The sequence below is a fragment of the Nannospalax galili genome, unplaced genomic scaffold (assembly GCF_000622305.1).
Source record: "Nannospalax galili isolate Female #2095 unplaced genomic scaffold, S.galili_v1.0 scaffold2196, whole genome shotgun sequence".
Taxonomy (NCBI): Eukaryota; Metazoa; Chordata; class Mammalia; order Rodentia; family Spalacidae; genus Nannospalax; species Nannospalax galili.
In genome coordinates this window covers 315,252-336,567 of record NW_008337955.1, presented here as the reverse complement: position 1 = coordinate 336,567, position 21,316 = coordinate 315,252, and the positions used below count along the sequence as shown (strand labels likewise).

Here is a 21,316-nt window from a genome sequence, read left to right as displayed (position 1 = left end):
TAGTTATTAAAATTTTTTAAATTCAAAAATGGTCACTGTTAAAGACTAATTTATTGTGTAGAAACAATTTCTTAAGTCTTAATTGAGATAAACTCTCCTAAGACAAATGCTGAAGTCTCTGTGCTTTGTCCTGTTCTTTGTAAACATAATGTCAGGTGGAATTAGGACATCTGGACAGGAGAAAATGGAGATGTTTTAAAGGGTACTTTCTACGTATGCAAGCTTGTTTTTGTAAAATCAGTGACTACATCTGTGCTCATAAATATGACTGCCTGTGGCAGAGACAGTGTTCCCTAGACTCACCTTGGATGAGAAATTCAAATGACACTATTGGTTTCCTCCTCCCATTTTCCTCAAAGTTACCAAGTTGGATGGCCAGGAAATTGAAGGAATAGTATTTATTTACTATTTTCTGTGTACCAGGAACTGTTAAGTATATTATAGATGTTCTCCCTTTTACTCTTCCCGTTAAATCCACAAGTAGATAATATTATGCATATTTTAGAGATAATAGCTCTGCTAGTTAGGGGAATAGACTGTGTCCTAGGTTCTAAAGTAGAGTTGAGCCAAGTTTCCAACCCAAATCTATCTAATACAAAGCCCATGCCATTTCTACCATGGCATGCTGCTTCTTCACACCAGACAGCTTCCTATCTCTTGTGAAAGACACTTTGTCCCTGGCAGCTGCTCCTATTAGATGCTGAGTTATACTGGAAAATCTGTAGGGTAGTGTCCTAGGTAGTTAACTTCTTGCTGCCTTGACAAAAAGCAACTGAATGATTTGTTTTGGCTCACAGTTTGAGGGTGTCATCCATTATAGTAGGGAATCATGGTGACAGGAACTGGCGGAAGCTGGTAGAACTGCACCCATAGTCAGGCAGCAGAAAGAGGTGGACATTGGTGTTCAGCTTGCCTTTTCAATTTTATTCAATCTGTGACTCCAGCCCAGGGCGTGGTACCACCCATATTTATGGTGAGTCTTTCCACATCAATTACCCTAATTTAGATAATCTCTCAGAGACATGCCCTGAGATGTCTTTTCTTGTGGTTATAACCCCACTAAATTGACAAGATTAACCGTCACTGGGCTGGGGAGATGGCTCAGTGGTTAAGAGCAATAGCTGCTCTTGCAGAGGACCCAGGTTCAGTTCCCAGCACCTCTATGGTGGCTAGCAACCATCCATAACTCCAGTTCCAGGGGATTCAACACCCTCTTTTGATCTCTGCTGGCAGTGCACATGGGTGCACTTACATACATATGGGCAATACACTCATACACATAAAAAAGTAAATATTTTTTTAAAAAGATTAACCATCACAAATCCTTCCTCAGTTAACTTAACACCTAAACATATTTTTTATTCTTTTTCAATTTCATACATGTATATAATGTATTCTGCCCTTTGCCCTGATGGCTCATGGCCATTTCATAAGGAAAAAATGCATTCAGTTCAAATTCAAAACTTCCCAAAACAATTTCAATACTGTTTAAAAGTCCAAGTCTCATCTGAGACTCAAGATAATCTCTTAAGTATTATCCTATAAAATAAAAATAAAGTTACCTTATTTTCAATATTCAGTGGAAAAGAATAAACATTCTTATTTCAAAAGAAAGGAATGAGAGGATGAAAGTATGTTGGATAGCTTTAGTGTCAACTTGACCCACCTGGGTTGAGGGAGCCTCAACTGGGGAATTGCCTCCATTACCTGTGGCCATGTCTGTGGGGCATCTTCTTGATTACTGAATGATGTGGGAGGGCCCAGCCCACTGTGGGTGGTGCCACCCCTGGGCAGGTAGGCCTGTGTTGTATAAGAAAGCAGGGTTGAGCAGGAACCAGAGGAGCAAGCCAGTAAGCAGCGTTCCTCCATGGCCTGTGCTCCAGCTCCTGTTTCTAGGTTCCTGCCCTGAGTTCCTACCTTGGGCTCCTTGATGAACTGTGACCCTGGATATGTAAGCTAAATAAACCCTTTCCTCCCCAAGTTGGTATTGGTCAGAGTATTTTGTCATAGCAATGGAAAAACAAACTAGGACAGCAAGTAATGTTTAAATCAAATCAAGACTGAGACCTAGTAAGCCACACACCAAATCTCATAGCTCCACAGACAGTACCTTGGGCTCGTGATGGAATCAACTAGGCTCCAAAGGGATTAGGTGGCCCCACTCCTCCAGCTATGCCACCTATGGTGCACATTACCTCGCCCTTGAGCTGGCTCCACTCCACGCTAGCAGCCTTCCTCTGCAAAGGTTCCATGGTCCTGATGTCTCCAACATGCTGGCATCTCCACTGCAAGTTAGGCTTCCCCTCCATAGCTTCACACAGCAGCCTGGGGCCTTCTTGTAAGGGCCTTGACCATATCATACATTGCCCAGTCTCTGAAGCAATCTGAAACCATGGTACAAGACACCATGACCCTCTAAGTCCTTTATCTTTCATGTCCACAAAGCCAGTGCCAAATGGACAGTGCTTCCATGTTCTGTTGACAGCCTGGGATGAAGCCTGGCTCCTTTAGACTACAGTTGCCTGGGTTTCTATGTGCCTTCCAGTGTGACTCTGGGGAAACACTTTCCCAGGGGTTTGTTTTTGAGCAGGAAACTCCTTCAGGGACAGCGTTCTCAGTTTAAGATTTCTCCTTTCAAATGAATTTTCATTTTCAAAAGACAGAGTCTTCAGTGTGTGGGTTCTTGCTCTCGGGGCATATTTCCTGTTGTCCCAGGGCAGAGCAAGAGGTTTATCTTTAACGGGGCTAATCTCTTTAACAAGTACAGCTTCTTTTAACAGCACTGGTCTTGTCAGCAATTTTAAACTTCCTTCTACTCTGTTCCTTGCCAAGCCACACACTTTTCACATCTTTCTGCTTCCCTGGCCCTCTCTCACTGTAGACCCAGACAAGAGTGATTAACAGTAGCTGTACCACAGCCTGAATGCACTGTCTTGAAATTTCCTCCACCAAACAGATCAGTTCATTATTCTTGCATTCAGCTACATTCAAGTTCTCAAGTCATGGAAAGAATGCAGCCCAGTTCCTACAACAACATCATAAGGCCTCTTGCACAGTTGCTGAGAAAGTCCTTGTTCTCCAAAAGCATATGAGTTGGGCCTATGCTGTACACACTTCTATCAGCATTCTTAGTGAAGTTACCACAAGAATGGTCCACTAAACTCAGCTTACAGCATGCTAGGGCTGTTATAGCCCAAACTTCCACACTCTTCCAGATTCCCACCGCAAACCAAAGTTACAAGGGTTTCTTGAGCTACATGGTAGAGTTTATCACAATGACCTCACACTTAGTACCTAAATTCTTAGTCACTCTTCTTGTTGCTATGACAAAATACCTGACAAAAAGCAGCTTAAAGAAGGAAGGGTTTATTTTGCATTGGAGTTGGACAGTACAGTCCATCATGGTCAGGAAGTCACGGTGACAGGAGCTTGAACTGCACATTGCACTCAGTCAGGAAGCAGAGGGATGAATGTTTGTGCTTGGCTCACTTTCTCTACTTTATTCAAACTGGACTTCAGAGCATGGAATAGTACTGCTCACATTAAGTGTGAGTCTTTCCACCTCAAGTAATCTAACCTAGAAACTCCCTCCCAGACACACCTGGAATGTGTTTCCATGGTGATTCTAAATCCTATCAGGTTGATGATGGAGATGAGCCATCAGTAGTAGTGAGAGGTTAAATTCAAGGACCATTATGATCTCTCCCATTCTTTCCATATTATACCTTCCCAGTGGAGTGACATTGTACATGCTGTTTCTTCCGCTTAAAATTCTTTCTGTTTCTTTTCAGCTCAGCTTAATCCTTCTTTCAAAAATTTTCCCTCTGTTTTCTCTTTCTACTCTAGATAGTAGCTTATTTTTTATTGAAAAGTTTATTGCAGATATATTTTCACACTTATATACGTATTTAAATATCTTTAATGACTGTTAGAGAATAACCAAGTTCAGGGTGTAAGCAAGTCTTTCTACAAGATAAAAGCTGCCTTTGGTCTCATCACCTCTTTTCTGAGGAACTCTATCTTCCTCTGGTTAGAACTGGTCTTATCTGTATGTGAATGTGTGAACTCTGAAGCATTTCAGAGGATGAAGTAATACAACTAGAGAAATATGAAGAAGTTTGAAGAACAAGTAAGGTACGAGGAAAGAAACTTCAGAACTGAAATTTTCCAGGTTTTTCAGAAATGCTCTAGAATGGTAGGCCGAAGTTCATAAGATCTGATGTTGATAGTATTTACGCTAGTTCTTAGAATTATAGACGAGAATGAAACCAGCTATTAGTACACTGGAAGCAGAATATTATTTCATGGCCATTCAGTCAGCAAAGAAGACAGACACCAGTAATAAACTAGCTAGAATCCTTACAGTTAGACAAAACTACAGACTAATTGAGAGAACCACAAGGGAATCTCAAGCACAAGTCCATCTGAATTCTACAAGTTCCTGGATCCCAGCAAGTCTGTGCTCCTAGAAGTGGCAGATCTCTTTCCCAATTTACAGGTAATACATACTTACAGCAGCTGTGAGCCTGTCAGCGTCCTGGGAGACCACTGCTGCTGCCAGGAGAGCCCCTGTGAAAAGCAAAGCCAAATCCCAAACTCTAGGGGAATCCATAGTTTTGAAGAAAGGTAGAAAAGAATGAGACACTGTGGAGTGACTGTCTCTCCTCAGGACAGTGTTTCTCCTACTTGCCTCCAGAGTTCTCTCTCTTGCCACTTTACATTTTGCTTTTCTTTTTCTGTGTATCTGAGGCTCAAACTTGGAGCTCTGTGCACTTGTTATGGAGTTCGGGACCACTAGGAAAGGCTACCCAGACTCAAAAAATTCCAAATCAGCTGAATTAAGCTTGTACAATTTTATTAGAATTTTAAAAGAAAAATCCTCAGTTCGGGGGAGGCCAGCTGGTTATCTTGGCAGCTGCCTTGAGGAGGAGAATAGAGGGGAGAAGAAAGCCATGGAGCCATGCAGGTTTACAGCCTGCATGGGGGTAAACACATGGCTGGGAGATGGAAGCTTTAGAAAGTAAACAAATACAAGATGCTAGGGGCAGCCCACAGCCTTAAAGAAAGCACGTTTAGAAAAGGGATATGGAGAAGAAAAGGGAAGATTACGCTTTTCTGAAGAACCCAGAAAAGCGGGCAGACTCACAGACTACATGACTGTGTAGGGTCCAGAAGTTCTGCACTAGGAGGCGGGATTCCAGGCAGGAAAAACTCACTATCTCATTAACACACTAGGTATTCTGCCCGTCTATTTAGCATAACCTACCTTCCTGGGGTGGTCCTATGACCAGATGATTGATCAGTTAAACTTACATGAAATGGAGGGGCTTGGGGTATTATACACTAGACAAGGACTCATGCTAACTTCTGATAGTTTTCTTATCATTTTCTGCCCTCCAAAAAAGTATTATGGAAATGACGTTTTGAAATCATAAAATAGCCTTATTATTATTATTATTATTATTTTATTTATTTATTTTTTGGTCTTTTTCAGACAGGTCTCCCTGTAGCCCCAGCTGATCTGGAACTCACTATGTAGACCAGGCTGGCCTTGAACTCACAGAGCTCCACCTGCCTCTGCCTCCCAAGAGCTGGGACTAGAGGTGTACTCCACCTTTATGTTGTATGTTAGGAAGGTTCTCAGTCTTCCACACATCAGCATGTATGAATTTCATAAAGTTGTTTTACTCAGTTCTCACTTGTGGTAGACTAAAGACACACTGGTTCTTAGGAAAATACATACGTGGTTTCTTAGGAAAATGATTGTTATTAGAAGCAACTTAAGTGCAACTATAAAAACAATAACTAATTTGTGAGAATATAACCAATATTGAACCATATGAAATTCTAACTGTTCAAGAGTTTATGACCAATAAAATGGTAGTTTGATAGGGCTCAACCTAAAGGCTGGAAAGTTGATTAACAAACTTTTTACATAAATTCACATCATCAGAATGAAAACTTGAAAAGCTACTAAGTGTGCTATGTAGAGGAACTTTTAAAAACATAGAGACCTCACTGTTCTCAAGTACATATTGTGACGGATGACACTATTATCATAGTGATGCTATTAAAATACCTCTGTTATGACGTCAAGTCCATGGATCAAACAATGTCTGTGTCAACTCACTTAATTTGCTATTTATTTACTTATTTATTGGCTTCTGTGATAGGGTCTTAGGATGTAGTTGAGGCTGATTGAACTCATGGCAATCCTCCTGTCTCTGGTCCCCCAGTGCTGCTTTTATAGGCAGAAGTCAGCAGATTCAGCTCCATTTGTTACTTAGACCATATGTCCTTAGGCAACCTAGGACATCTAAGTCCATGGGTGTTTTAGGTTGAGGTTCAAAGCAGGTATCCTGAGCTCTAGGGTACTCTAGATGAACTCATTCTTATATCACGCAATAGCCACAAGATGCTTGCAACCACGAGATTATCTATGCCACAAGAGAAGAGGGGAAGGTTGCTTTTATGTTTTCTTACTCACAATAGCAACTTAAAAGTCCTTGCCTTGGCATCTTGATGAACTGCAGAGTTGTTTTCAGTTCTATCATTTCATGATTCAACTGCAAAGACAAAACAAGATCTATGCTTGCTATCATACGCTAGCCCATTTCTGTAACTACATGCAAGAAACAAACAACAGTAGCCTTGGGAGTGGGAAACTGGCTTTTCTCTGTACAGAGATATTTTTGTACTGCATTTCTGTTAAATGCTATTTATTATTCACTTATACAAATTTTATAATGCAATTAATTTAAAACTTGAGCAGAGGGCTGGAGAGATGGCTCAATGGTTAAGAGCACTGACTGCTCTCACAGAGGACCTGCATTTGATTCCCAGCACCCACATGGTGGCTACAAACCATCTTTAACTTCAGTTCCAGGGGCATCCAAAGCCCTCTTCTGACCTCCACGGCATTGCACAACATGGGTGCACTCACATACATGCAGGCAATACACTCATACATATAAAATAAAAATAATAAAATATTTTTTAAAACGAGCAGAGAAATAAAGCACACATTTAGCATGTGTGAGACAGTGCATTTAATTCCTAGCATGCACGCACGTACACACAAACACACACACACACACACACCATGAAATGTAAGCAAAATATTTTACTTGGGAAAGCACAGAGCCCCTCCCTATATAAATGTTTACATCCTGTTCTTGTTCTGATGATAGTACTATTACTATGATTTTTTAAAAACAATTCTTAGGAACTGCGGGAGGTAGAACAGAGACAGGGAAGACTGTATGATGGAAACTTCTATTTATTCTGCAAATATTTGTAACTACCTGTTATGTGATAGGGCCTGGGCTAGCCACTTCCTCCTTCCATAACTCTGGAAGGTTTCTTGTGTAAACATTCAAGCATGTTTTTCTCTTTCCCTTTGAGAGTTCTGCGTGCTAATAATGCTTTCCTTAGATAGATGCTAGTCTGTTTGCCATGAGAGTGGCAGCTGATGAGCTTATCAATGGGGAGACCAGCAACTAGGCACTGGGGTGAGTCCCGGGTGTCTAGTTGAAGCAGATTCTACACTAATGAACTGGTCATGAATTATGGGGCACTTTGTACAAGGACAGTCATCTTGACTAGACCTTCAATACCGAGAACAGAACGGATGATAAAAATGAACGTGATGAAGAAGAGTAAGAGTAACAACAGAAACTAGGACAGGGAAAAAAATCTTTCAACTACTCAAAAGCTGATTCCAAAGTTTTGTAAGCACATCCCAACACATAAAAGAGCTTCCTAAACTGATGAAGTTTGCTGCCTAAGACAACTTTTGTAAGATAGTAGAATTTCTTTATTCCAATTCTAATTTGATTGTCATTGTATAGATTAAGGACAATGGTTTCTAATTGCTTAAATTTCCGTTATTTAAAAAACCCATAATCAAAGCCAGGCGTGGTGGTACATGCCTTTAATCCCAGCACTAGCCAGGCAGAGGCTGGTGGATCTCTGAGAGTTCAAGGCCAGCCTGGTCTACACACTGAGTTCCAGGCCAGCTGGGGCTGCAAGGAGACCCTGTCTCAAAAACAAACAAACAAAAAGACCAAAAAGAAATCATAATCAGATACCACTTCTAAACCTCACAGGCTCAAAGGAACCATAAGAACTGTTTTCTACTTCACAGATGAAGAAAACAGCTTAGAAGAGGGGCCACTTGCCCACCTCTCCTCCAGATGGAGGAATGACTGGGCCTAGACCAAAACCCCCAAGTATTACTTAATACAAAGCAAAAGCAAAGCAAACCTCTCCAAGTGTTTCTTGAGACAGGCAGAGCCTGCCCAGCTTTTTTGTTTGTTTGTTTGTTTTGCTTTTTTTTAAATATTTTTTTTTGAGACAGGGTCTCCCAGCTGGCCTGGAACTTACTATGTAGACCAGGCTGGCCTAGAACTCATAGAGCTTCACCTGCCTCTGCCTCTCAAGTGCTGGGATCAAAGGTGTGTGCCACCACACCCAGCACCAACCCAGCTTTATCAAGGACGTGCCTGTGAATTTCATGAAACAGTGACCACACATACCGTAAGTATTGGTACTTCCCTCATTCTTCTCCTCCACACTTTCTTCCTAACTATTGCTAAACCTCTTTTCTCCAAGGAGTCCCATCTGGATTGCAGTGTTTTCTCTTCCGGAGACTCTCAGCTGGTTCACACAAGTGCAAGCTCCACAGACTGGCAACCAGGACTCCTGTCTGAGCCCCCCCTGCTACAGTTCTTTTATTATACAGAATCTTTCCTATTTTATTCCAGCCTCGTAGGGCCAGTCTAGGATGAGGTAGGACACACAATGGAAAGGTCTGTGAATGAACTCTGAAATGAAGATTAAAGTTTATGCTGTATTAAAGTTTTAATACAGCATTTTTTTAATTGAATTTTTGTGTATTTTGTACAGAGCATCTCAATCAGTCTTAATCAGCTTTATACCCCACTGGCACGGTCCCATAGTCCCCCTCCCCCACTGGAATTCATACACTCTTGTCATTTGTGTTAAGGCCTATTGTGTCAAGGTAGCGTCACCAGACAGTTAGCTCCTCAGTGCAAGTTCATCTACTCCTGAAGTCTAGTCAGCCTATCTAGAGAGCCTATCAGCTCTTCCTCACCCAGCAGTAATCAGTTGCCAATATTTCTTCGCCTAAGATTGGGGTCTGCTGTCCCTTTCCTCGGTTCTATACTGGGTTTTTGTCTGTGAGTTTGCATGGGTCTTCTGTTAAGATTGGGGTCTGCTGTCCCTTTCCTCGGTTCTATACTGGGTTTTTGTCTGCCTGAGTTTGCATGGGTCTTCTGTTATGCTGACACCATTGCTGTAGGTGTGTATGAGCAGGGTCCCAGGAGCGTGTAGGACTCTATTTCCATATGGTAATGGGCTCTTAAGTCTTTCCAACCCCTCTTCTGTTAATGCAGTATTTTTTTTTAAATATCGAAATAAATGAAAAAAATGTATAATGAAAAGACATTAAAATATTGAATGAAGACAGGACATGTCCCTTTGCTCTTTGAGGGGCTCTATAACTTATAGTGACCTCCACTCAGGTGGTTATACTGCTGGAGCGCCCTCAAAGTTTGTTCTCAAAACCCCTTTCTGCATTACTTCTCTGTGAATGCTCAAACATTTGTCAGTAGCTCTGTTCTGTGAGGAAAGCCGGTTTCCCCTAGCACTTTGAAGGCAGTCTGAATTGTTTTGGATCCTTTCCAGGGCCTTCCTAAACCTCAGCAGGCACTCTGAACCTCTTCACTAAAGGATTGTAGAATTCCTTGGTTCAAATCGGTGAACAGCCACCTGACCTGGCCTGCGTTTGATTTTTTGTTTTTGTTTTTACCACAGTGCTAAAAAAAAAGAATTGTCAAGATTCAATAACCAGGATATTTTACCTGAAAAAAAAAAATCTGGATTTCTCCCACTTATTTTAAAAAACAAGAAAATCCAGTAAGACCAGGTCTGAATTCTTCCTTGATAGCAATGGGCATTTAGAGCTTCCTCATTCACCCGGGCTTGTAGAAGCCCCCTTAAGCTCTTTCAGTTTGTCACCCTAGATAATGTCCAGGGACTGGATAAAAACCCACCTGCTGGGCCCACTTGTCCCTTCCTGCAGAATGTTTCCCGGTCGTCCTTTGCAACGCTGTCTTGCCTAGGCTCACCTAAGCGATCCACTTCTGCAGCCAACAAACTTCCCACAACCCGCGCCACTGGCATTGCCTGCCCAGCCGCTCCCTGCCCTCCTCCCCTGGCACCGGGATCCTGCAGCGCCAGGGCCCGGGCCGGTGCTCTTTGCCCCGGGCCGGGCGCTCGGCTCGCCCACGACGGCACTGGGCATGCTCAGAGGCGGCGGCGGGGGCAGCTGCGCTCCGGCTGGGCTCGCAGTTGGCGGCGGGCGGGCTGGCGCACGGCTGCAGCTGGAGCTCGGGCGCCGGGAGTTGGAGTTGCCGGAGTTTCCCCCGGACCCCCGGTCCTCGCGCGCCGCAGCAGAAGCCCACGCGGGAGGCGCGAGCCGTCGCCAGCCAGCAGCCCGGCCGGCCCAGCCTGGTCCGGAGCCCCGAGCCCCCGCGCTGGGCAGCCCCCGGGAAGGACTGTCGCGGGTTGGGACGCGTGCGGCGCGCTGGCACCGCCGGGACACGAGCCGAGCTGCACGGTAGGCTCGGGGCCGGGGATCCAGGCTGCCCGGCGTGCCGGGTGCGCGCGGCCGGGGCTGCGGGGCGGGGAGGCGCGGGGACCGAGATGCTGGCAAGTTGGCGGGCGGCGGGAGAGGGGGCCGCACGCCTCGGCGCACGGCTTTGTGCGCTCGGAAGAGGGTCTGCGTTCTTGAGTCTCTCCAAACCCAGGACCCAGCGTGAGAGCCAGATGGGGCCAACCCGAGTGGAGCAGTTTCCTCTGAGAAAGTTGATGATGGAGCCCTTCTGTCCGCACTGTAGTTCGGCCCTCGGGGAGCCGCCCCGAGTCTCTCATTGGGGGGACTCGGTGGGTCGCTGCACCCCTGGCCTGAGCTCTACCCGCTCAAGTCAGAACCACCCCTATCCGTGAATCCCCTGGCGTTTTCTAGGAAAATCGTTGCTACCAAAATTGAGTCGGGCACTCCTGAAAGGCATGACTTCCCTCCCCCTGGGCTTCTTACCCCAGTCCCCAGCCTAAGACCTGGTCAAGGGCGAGGGGCTCCAAATTCGCTCCTTTGGAGCGCCGCGGAATCCAGTGGTTGGAGTAGGTCACGGCCCGCTTTTTCCTCCTGATTTTCACCAGATGTCCAGCTCCCCACCACCCCACCCATTTATCATCCGAGGGGTCAGTTAGAGACTTTAGAATGACGTGAGGTTCCTTAGGAGAGAGTGCATGGGAGTGTATAGACTTTGATGCTGGCCCTGGACTTCATAACAACCCTCTCCCATTTCTGTCATTCTTCCACTGGGACTGGGAGGGACAGAACAAGGCTAGTGGTTCCAGGGAGCTGCCTCCTGACACCCTCTCCTCTCCAAGCCATCAGAACTGGCAGTATGCAGATTGTAAGAGTGTGGATGATTCCCATGGCTTCTCCAAGCTCAACTTTTTTCACTCCTTGTTTTGACTTTTCCTACACACCAGTCAGATCTATACTGTCATTATGAGGGAGGGGTGGGGGGTGTCCTGGGGAGCGTGGGGTGTATGGGCGGTGGATGGAGGGAGCTTCAGCCCAGGCAGGGGAGCGCCTGTTCTCCTTGGGTTGCTTCGCAGGCTGCTAGTGGGAATCTGTCCAGAAATGATTATGCAGGCTAGAAATATGCCTCTCTCACTCTCCTCTTTTTTGGCTGAACACCTTGGCTGTTGGGTTTGTGTGTTAAGTTCTTAAAGGGGTATCCACACTCTACTCAAGTGCCATGTTTTAGGGGTTCACCATTCTGCTGGATGTCTTTGTCCTTGCCCTTTCCTTAAGGACTGTCCATTTGAGGAAAGATTTCCAGGTGTGGCCATCTCGTGGCGTGGATATACTGTACACGTTCTAGAGTCTGAAAGAACTTATGTCGTTTCATTTGATCACAGGACTGATGGACAAATTACTAGTCATTCTGAATTTCAGTTTTGTCTTCTAACAAATGGGCAATCACCATGGCCTCGTCTGTCCCCGTTGCAGGGCTGTTGTAAGACTTAAGTGAGGTGATGGAAATAGAAGAGCTAAGAAAACTTTAAGGCAGTTTCTATGTCTTGGGTGCTGTCTCTGCTCTACACTGAGTTTTTTAAAGCTAAGTAGTCCTTAATCATAACAAAAGCAACCAAGCCCTCCTCCCACTGTGTACTCTTGGCTAAGAGGTTAGTGCTGGGGTCTTTGGAAATAGCTTTTTACACACCCTGCACAGTAGCCAGTTTCTCTTGATTTTATGGGTGGGAAATCCCTTCCTTCTGTCTGAGGGAGGCACAGAGGTATAGTGGAGGACACCACCAGACCTTCCTTAACAACATTTGCAGCCCTGGGCCCCAGAATTGTGCATGTCAGCAAGGCTTTTGCGATTCCAGGTTGATGAAGAAATCAGCAGCCCTGGGATGCAGCTCTGACTTGGCTTCTCACAGTGACCTTGAACTGAGGACTCAGCCCCTCATTGGTGAAATCAGTCCAGGTCATTAAAAGATAATCCGAGAGGCAAGCCAGGAGAGGTTACTTGCCACTCAGTTAATAAGGGTTTAATGAGACTCCTGAGCTACCCTAGGAGCTATGCATCCTCTATGAGCCTTGAGAAGAGATCCTTCTCAGATATGAGCATCATATCTCCTGGAGGGCTTGCAAAGCCTGGGATTGCTAGCCCCCATTCCCAGTCCAATTTAAAGTGGCAGTCCAACAGTTTGCATTTATAACTAGTCTTCCCTAGGCCATACCTATAGAATCACTGATTTATAGAAGCAGAGAAAGGAAGATGAGGATTGTTCCAAAATATTATTTTAGTACCTGATACAGAGAGAGGGGTTTTCTTCCGGATTATTTAGGGAGTTGCTTTAAGCATTTATATTCGGGTACCAGTGCATTGTCCTGTTTTAATGACTGTGGTTGCTCTTCCAATGAATTCATTTCACAAAAAGACAAGATTTCCCCTTTTCTTACTGTAAAGAAGGTAGTCTCTACCTTAGATCACTCTAGGGTAGCCTGAGCTTAGTGGACCTTGTATGAGTAAGTCCAACAACTGCTCTGTTTCTTTTCTTTGCTGAGTTAGACATTTGTGGAATGGTTGCACACAGCCCTGACAGGTAGAGCTGTGGTAAAATCATCTGGGAGCACATTTAAAAAGAACTTTAATTGCTGTCTCCCCCTGAATGGACAGCTTACCCAAGCTGCTTGGGGAGTGTGAAATACATACAGTAACAGTTGACCCCTGGTGACAACACTTAGCTAAGGCCTTCCATGCCTTCTCCAGCTTTCAGGGGCAGCTCTACAAATCAGCAGTGTCCAGGGTGAATTAGCTTTTATAATCAGGTGTTGTTGTTGAGACTCAACCAATCCCAAGTGCTTTTCCTTGTCCCCCAAACCACCCATAGTCCTATGCAAAGATCTGAACCATGACTTGCTATGTGGCCTAAATAGTGGCCTTGAATTTTAACCGCTTAGGGGTACCAGGAGCCTGCTTGAGGCAGGAGGGCTCCTGAGATAATAATCGGAGGAAGGAATGAAGTTATGTAATGTAGCACCCAAACAGACTGGGTATTTGAGGTCAGTCAGCACTTTCACTAGTTCTTGTGTGGTGATGCAGAATCCCAGCTCACACTCAGGCTTTATCTTAACTTTGCATTTGTGCTTTGTTTTAGCATTAAAATGATTAACAGTAAAGAAACTTATCAGTAAATCAGAAGCCTATTCAAAAACTCAAGTGTACCACTTAATGTTTTAGAGATAAAATTGCAAAGCCCAAACTAGCTTTCCTGACCCTAATCAACACTGGAGAGGGAACAGCCTTTGGGTTGTAATTCTTAAAATGCAATCCACTCCTTTGCTGGCTTCTCCCACTTAGCATAAGAAAGAAACACTTCTGCTCCAGAAGGCCTTCTTATAACTTGCTGTTTATGTTTTGGGTGTTCTCCGCACTGCTGCTGGGATTCTTTCCCAGTATGAGAAGTCTTCTTTATCAGGCCTGTTTACTTTTCTCAGCTGCAACTCCCTGGTGTCCTGGCTGCCTTTAGTAAGTCCATTGTGAGATCATCATTTTGATACTTTATTTCTCTTTGGTCCTCAGAGCTGTAGTGATTAAGCCACCTAGAGCCAAGGCCCAGGCTAGAAGCACTAGTCTCAGCCCTTCCTAGAGAGTGCTTTTAGCTTTTAAACAAAAATCCCAGTTACACTGCATTAGCTCAATAGTAAAAATAAATAATAAATAAATATAAAAATTTCTTTTTCATTTCAGCCTTTTCCAATTTCAGAAATCCAGGCGGATAATAAACGTTATGAACTAATGTACCATTTCTTTTTCAGTAGCCTGCTGTTAGGAGAACCTATCATTGGCCATACCTGAAAACAGAGCAAATTTAGTTTCTTACCTCAGTAGAAACTATGGTTTCTGCTCAGTGCTGTCCAGCTGATAGAATTGAGCAGCAATTGAATTAGCTCAGCAGTCCCGGGTATGTTGGGAGAATGCTGTTGGGGGTGGATGTTAACAGGTGTGCTCTTTCAAAGGGCAAATCAATTTGAGGAGCACTGCCTATTATTTTCCCCTCATAGAGAGATTTTCAACATGTGCAAAATCACATCAAAGATGCTGAGAAATACTGCATTGAGCAGCATCAATAAGAAACACGTGGTGGTATTTATTCAACTCGGAATTTCCCAGAACGCAGGACGTTTTTTGAGGCTGTATGTGTCTCTTCTTGAACATATTACTGAGTGACCATATGCTAGCAATTCTAGTGTGATCTCTAATGCCATTATGGATGAGGTGGTTTCGCCTGCATACCCCTCAAATATGAGGGACATTTTATGGATAGGGATTGTTAAAGGAACTCTACAATTGATAACTTTTTTATTTCAGAGGGAAACATTTTAAGCCACAGTGTCTAAGACTCCATGAAGGGGCAGGGCTCTCGTAAAGAGTAGAGCGTTTTCGGTTGGTGGTTTGATGAAGCAGGATTGTCAAGACTAGTAGCTGTGCCTGTATGTACATGATTATCAGAGCATACAAGACAAAAGATCGTGACTTGCTTGGTGTGACACTGATTCTATAGTGGTGGTTTTAAAAAAAGTCCTGTTACATTCTTCCAGGGTTCTGTAAATTCACTAAGGTTGCAGGCAGGTTCTAGTGATGCTGCGGAAAGCCATTTGTGGGTAATGAGGAGTGAAGGCACAACACTCAAGGCAGCATAAGAGGAGAAACTTCCCTGAGGGAGAGTGGACGGCTTAGAAGACAACTGGCCTATGTACAGCAGCTCATATAAGCTCAGGCTCCACTGTGGAACCCTGAGAAGGACTTTCCAGGAAGAGAGTTCTTCACTGCAGTTTCAAAAATAGCAAGAAAGAACTCTTACAACTCCGCAGTAAAGAGGCAGATAACCCAATTAAAAGCAGGCAGGGGATTTGCATAGCTGTCTTGCATGTTTTCTTTGAAGAATCATGTGAGGATTTGCTCAGCACAATTAGTCAGCAAGGACATGCAAATCAAAACCACAGTGAGATGCCTCCTCCCATCACTATCAAAAAGACCTCTAGGAGAAATCGGACCTTCTTGTGTGCTGGTGGAATGCGAACTGTGCAGAAGTTTGAAAAACAGGCAGTTTCTCAACATGTTAAACACAGCTACATGAAAGAACAATCCCATTCTGAGTTATCTTCCCAAAGGAAGTGAAAACATGTTGGGATAAACACTTGTGAATGGATATTCATAGCATTAGTCTTAAAAGCTAAAAGAACTTGAGCTGTTAGCTAGTGTATAAACAAAACATGGTATGCCCATACAGTGGAAGACTATTTAGCCATAGAAAGGAATGAAGTTTGTGTCCATGCTAGGACATATATGGACCTTAAAAACATGCTTTGTGGAAAAAAGCAAGACACAGAGGTCTCATTGTCTACAATTACATTATGAAATATCCAGACTAGGAAAACCCAGTGTGTTTGAAATACGGGGGAAGTGGAAAATGACTGTTGATAGGAACAGAGTTTCTTTTTGGGTGATGAAATGTTTTGGAATTAGATGGTGATGGTCACATAATATTTAAAAACTATTGGGTTATGTACTTTAAAAGGGGTGAATTTTGTGGTATATAACATATCTCGGTAAAAAAAAAAAATAGGAAGACGTGCACATTGACCAGTACTAAAGGTGAGTTTTAAAAAGTGGCCCACAAAGTCCAGGAATTGTTTCAGGTCAGTTTCAAACTGGGAAGAAATTTGACTTATTCCTGTCGCCTTCTTTTGGGGTGCTTGAGGGTTCTCTGAAGTCTCGCTAACAGTCTTTCCTCTGAGTTAAAAGGATTTTTGCTCCTGAGCCAGTGTGATCATTTTCATGGCAAATGCCTTGTGATCTTCAGATTTGCATGTTTCTGGATTTCCCTCCTGAAACAGATTCCATATTTAGGCTTCCTAATCATGAGCCAGCAGAGGGCCCGCTGAATCATCAGCTCATGCAAAGCAGCTTCTCCCTTAAGATTTGACTGTGATAGACATTTTAGCAACGTCCCTGATTTATAGAATGCTGTCAAGATGGCCAGTGCCTCCATATGTTTTAAATCTCTGACTGTATTCAAACTGAACTCGTGCTCCTTGTCATTGTGTGAGCATCAGCATGTCTGTTCCAAGAGTCATGATGCTAAATGAGGTTTAACACCACTGGCTGAAGCAGTTGCCCTATGGGGAGCAACACATTCTCCTCTCTTTCCTGGTGTGTAGCAGTGCTCAAATGCATGCAGGAAGTGCAGGGAACCTTGTCAGAACGCAGATTCCGGCTCAGCAGGCTGGGATGGTACTTGAGACTCTGCAGTTCTAACCAAGCTCTCACTGATGCAAGCGCTGCTGTCCCATGTGTCACACTTCGAGAGAAGCTGATACATTACAGAGAAGACTGCTTTGGAATGGGGCAGGGCTGAGGGCAAAACATGGCTCCACCACGTGCTTGCTGTGGGACTTTGTCAAGTTAATTACCATGTGGGCTTGTTTTCCTTTCCACATCTGTAAGATCAGAGTGAGACAACTCAGGGAAACATGCCTAGCATGACATCCCAGAATAGTAATGCTGTTTTCTTTCTTTCCACAAGGGCCAGGAATTCCATGGTGAGAGCTAAGGGGAAAAAAATGTATTTATATATCTACATATCTATGTACAGATAGATATACACACACACGTGAAATAACAAGGATTTTAACTTGTGTGAATGGGATTGGTATGGGGAGAGGTATCTGAGTTTAAATCCTAGACCTCAGGGAAGGATTGCTTGCTAGTTTTCAGATTGACTATGTTAGTTTCACCTGAATCTGGATCATTTTATGTCATGGGGCTAGGTCTCTGCTCTGATTTTATGGATAATCTTTTACTGACCAGAAAGTCATCTCTGAGCTGTCAGTTGGCATAGTTCCTCGGTGAGATGGTATGTGCCCATCCTCGCCTCACTGGCTTCTGCCCTCTCTTTCTGACGTGCATCTTTGATGAGAGTGAGAAGGGATAAAGGGAGCTAAAATGCATGCTGGTGAGCAGCCCAGGCGCAGGTTCTGGGGATGAGGTTGAAGATAGTTCCCCCTTGTGAACTTCAGAAAATTTTGGAATTTCATTACCTTCCCTGAGTCTGTTAACTGAGGGATGGTTAAATAGAATTAAGTTAATTAGGGACCAATTGAAGAGGAACTGGTCACTAAAACCTAGCATTGACTTGGAGACAGGTTGTGTGCTCCCCAGGGCCTTAACTTCCTCTGTGACTGTTAATTAGTTAATTAATTAATTAATTATTCTTTATTGCTTTTTGTGATTTTCATACAATTTTATGGTATTTAGATATTTAGATCCCCTCCTAGCCACACCTGTCCCCACTGCCTGCCTACTGTCCAATTTCATGTGTCATACAGATAGATAGATGATAGACAGACAGATAGGTAGATAGATAGACAGATAGATGATAGATAGGGGAGAGAGAGAGAGAGAGAGAGAGAGAGAGAATTACAGCCTATGGAGTCTGATTTGTATCCCCAAATGTCCTTCAATGTGGGTCCATCTACTGGGCCCACCAAGAGTCCCATCCCTGTAAGACACTGTCTTTCCCTCTCCCAGTAGACATCAATTGCCCAAAGTTCCTTAGGTTAGGTTGGGATTTCTTTCCCATTTTCCCGTGTCTGTGCTGGATTTTGTCTGGTTTGAGTTTGCATAGGACCTGTGCATGCTGTCACCACTGTTGTGAGTTCATATGTGTAACTGGCCAGCTGTCTGGAAGACTCTTGTTTCCTTGTGGTCATCCACAAACTCTGGCTCTTATAGGCATTCCACCTCCACTTCCTCAGTGATCCCTGAGCCTTGGGGGGCAGAGGTTTGAAATAGCTGTCCTGTTGAGGGATAAGCACGCTGCAGCCACTTGTTCTCTGCACATTGGCCAGTTGTGCATTTCTGTGTTACTCACCGTCTGCTGTGTAAGGAAACTTCTCTGGTGAGAGTTGAGAGATGCATTCATCCTGAGTGTAGAGGTTGCATTGAAAGGTGTCACTTAGGGTTAAGTATGTCATAGACATTTACTCTCTGCATCTGACCAGTTCTAGAACTCTGTAACAGCCTCCATCTGTTGCAAAAAAGAAACTTCTTTGATGAAGAGTGAAAGGTACACTTGTCTGTAAATATGAGGATGTATATTTATAATAAAGTAAGAAATTACGTTTGTCTACGGATGTGGCAAAAGTAGGTTTTTCTCTAGGATCTCTGACCTCTCCAGCCATGTGTATTTGGCTATGTTTACAGGACCACACATGTGTTCCCTCCCACTGCTCTGTGGCCGCCTCATGGGATTGGCATGAGGGTACTGCAGGCTCTGAGGTGATGGACGGGCACTCTGTATTACAAGGTTGGATAATTATACCCCATAGGGTTTCTCAAGGTGAGTTGATCATGGTTAACTTTTGTTCTGTTTCTGTTGCTTTTATGATTTGAAATAGAAGGAAATAAGAAATTGGATTTCTGTTTCAATTGACAGAACCCTTCTGCTTTCTTTTGTGAGACAAGATGTAAGCATAATCTTTAAGACTTGAACAAACCCAGTCACGCATGCAGTAAATAAAACTAGTTTCCAGCCTAAGATTCATTGCTTTCGTAAGGGAACAGGCCTTTGAGACCCTGTTCTATGCTCTGGTTTGCCTCTTGGAAGTGGAAATTATCTGATTTCTGGGGCAGATGATGTGTGTTTTAGTCTACGCACTTTGTCTAGCTATTGGTATCTCAGCCCAGTCAGGCAGGATACAAATCAGCATGATGTCTTTATTTTTACAGTCTTGGACTCTGAGGTGAAAGCTAGCAATTCCTAGTGGTTGTGAGGTCAATATTATTCTGGAAAAACTTCATCTAACCTATCATTAAACAGCAATAATGAAGATGTCCTGATACTGAGAAGGAAAGAATATAAAGCTGGGTATTCCCGAAGTCAGTCCTTTTAAAATTCAATCCTTACTTGAGCTGGACGTGGTGGCACATGCCTGTAATCAGCATTCGGGAGGCAGAGGCAGGCGGATCTCTGTGAGTTCGAGGCCACCCTGGTCTACAAAGTGAGTTCCAGGCCAGCTGGGGCTACAGGGAGACCCTGTCTCAAAAAGACAAAAAAGAAAAAATATTCAATACTTACACAACTATCACAGTAAATGAGAGAGAGAGAGAGAGAGAGTGAGAGAGAGAGAGAGAGAGAGAGAGAGAGAGAGACTCTAAGGGTGTTATACTTTTGTAAGGAACTCATCACTAATAATGTGGACATTTCTCCTCCAGTTTCGTTTACTGGAAAATGAAAAATGAGACTTTCAGATTTTTTTTCTGACAGAGACAGCCATACAGTCAGCAGCCCTTTCTCTTCAATCCCACTAAACTATGAACTTCTTCAAAAACAAGATCTTTGTGGGTTTTTTGTTTTGTCTTGTTTTCCTATCCCTGTGGATACTGTGCACATCTGGCATATAGTAAGGAATCAATAGTGTGTTGAGCTAGACAGCTGCTTCCTCTGGGAATCCTCTTCACCATCTACTCTTATTAATCTTTCTGTCAGTGCATTTTTATTATGTAACACTTGCCTACAGATTGTATACTACATGGTTCTAAACCCTTTACAATGGATTCTTTTACTATTCATAACAAGCGCTCAGAAGTACATGCTGTTATTATCCTTGCATTTGTGAAAAACTGAGGTAGAGAAAGGGGAGGGAAGATGTCTGAGGCCCTCCAGTTCCATGCGGCAGCCATAGTAGTAGACTGCTTCTCCCTGTTTCATTCCTTAAATATTACTCCTCTGTTCTGACAGTTGCTGAGAAAGGAGACCAGCCATGCCGTTCTATCTTCCCTTCCATTGATCTCCCTTGTCCCCGCTGAAGAGTTTAGGAATAATATGCCTAGAGTTTGGTAAATGAAGTAATGTATGTAAGATCATGGTTCATTCAAATGAGCCCAAGCTTTGGGGAAGCCCATTCACATAGGGGTTGTGTAGGATAAACTCCAATACATGGGTCACCGAATGCGCTATATGGCCCAAGCCAGAGCCTCTCAAAATTTTTACTACATACAAATCTCCTTGCTCTCACTGGGTCCAGGATGTTGCCTGGGATCCCATGTTTCTAACAGGCTTCTAGAAAGTGACAAGGACTGATCTTTGGACTAAGGCTAGAAGAGCTCTGAGTCTGCAAACATGTCTGGTATTATAAGTTCTGTCATGCCTGAATAAGGATAATTCCTAACCTGAAACCCAGGGAGAGACTTAAGACATCCAGAAAGGTATGTTGAGAAACTGGAAGTTACTTGGAGACCATCAGGGAGAAGCTGAAGACAGACTGTGACAGAAGCAGAGAATGCACGTCTCCCAAATGAAGGATGAGCCCTGTTTCCACACCAGCCGCAATGCTCACTCCTTAGGATGGAAAAGCTTATGATAAAGTGTCTCTGCCTAGAGCTCTAAGAATCAAAAGTGTAACAGTTTCCTGACTGTGAGTCGAAATGAAATGCCATACAGATCCCATGGATTGATCCCAAAGACCCTCAGAGCCCCTAAGCAATAACAGTGCCTCAGGATCACCCTGCTTTTAACTCCATCTGTTGTGCTCTGAACTGGTGTTCTAAGAATGAACCTTGGAGTACTAAGGGTTGGAGCTTGACTTGGTCAAGTCTCTTGCTCCTTGTACTGATGGCTTCAGTACGGTGGCATGGCAGAA

The 21,316-nt window shown here is 43.8% G+C and overlaps 1 protein-coding gene across 1 annotated transcript in view; it reads left to right on the top strand.

Moving 5' to 3' along the window:
- The first annotated feature begins 10,245 nt into the window (after positions 1 to 10,245).
- Positions 10,246 to 21,316, top strand: part of Stxbp6 (syntaxin binding protein 6) — a 261,550-nt gene continuing 250,479 nt past the window's right edge. Inside the window, exon 1 of the mRNA XM_008832866.3 lies at positions 10,246 to 10,642. The gene's annotated coding sequence lies outside the window, so the exon portion shown is untranslated. The remainder of the gene's footprint in view (positions 10,643 to 21,316) is intronic.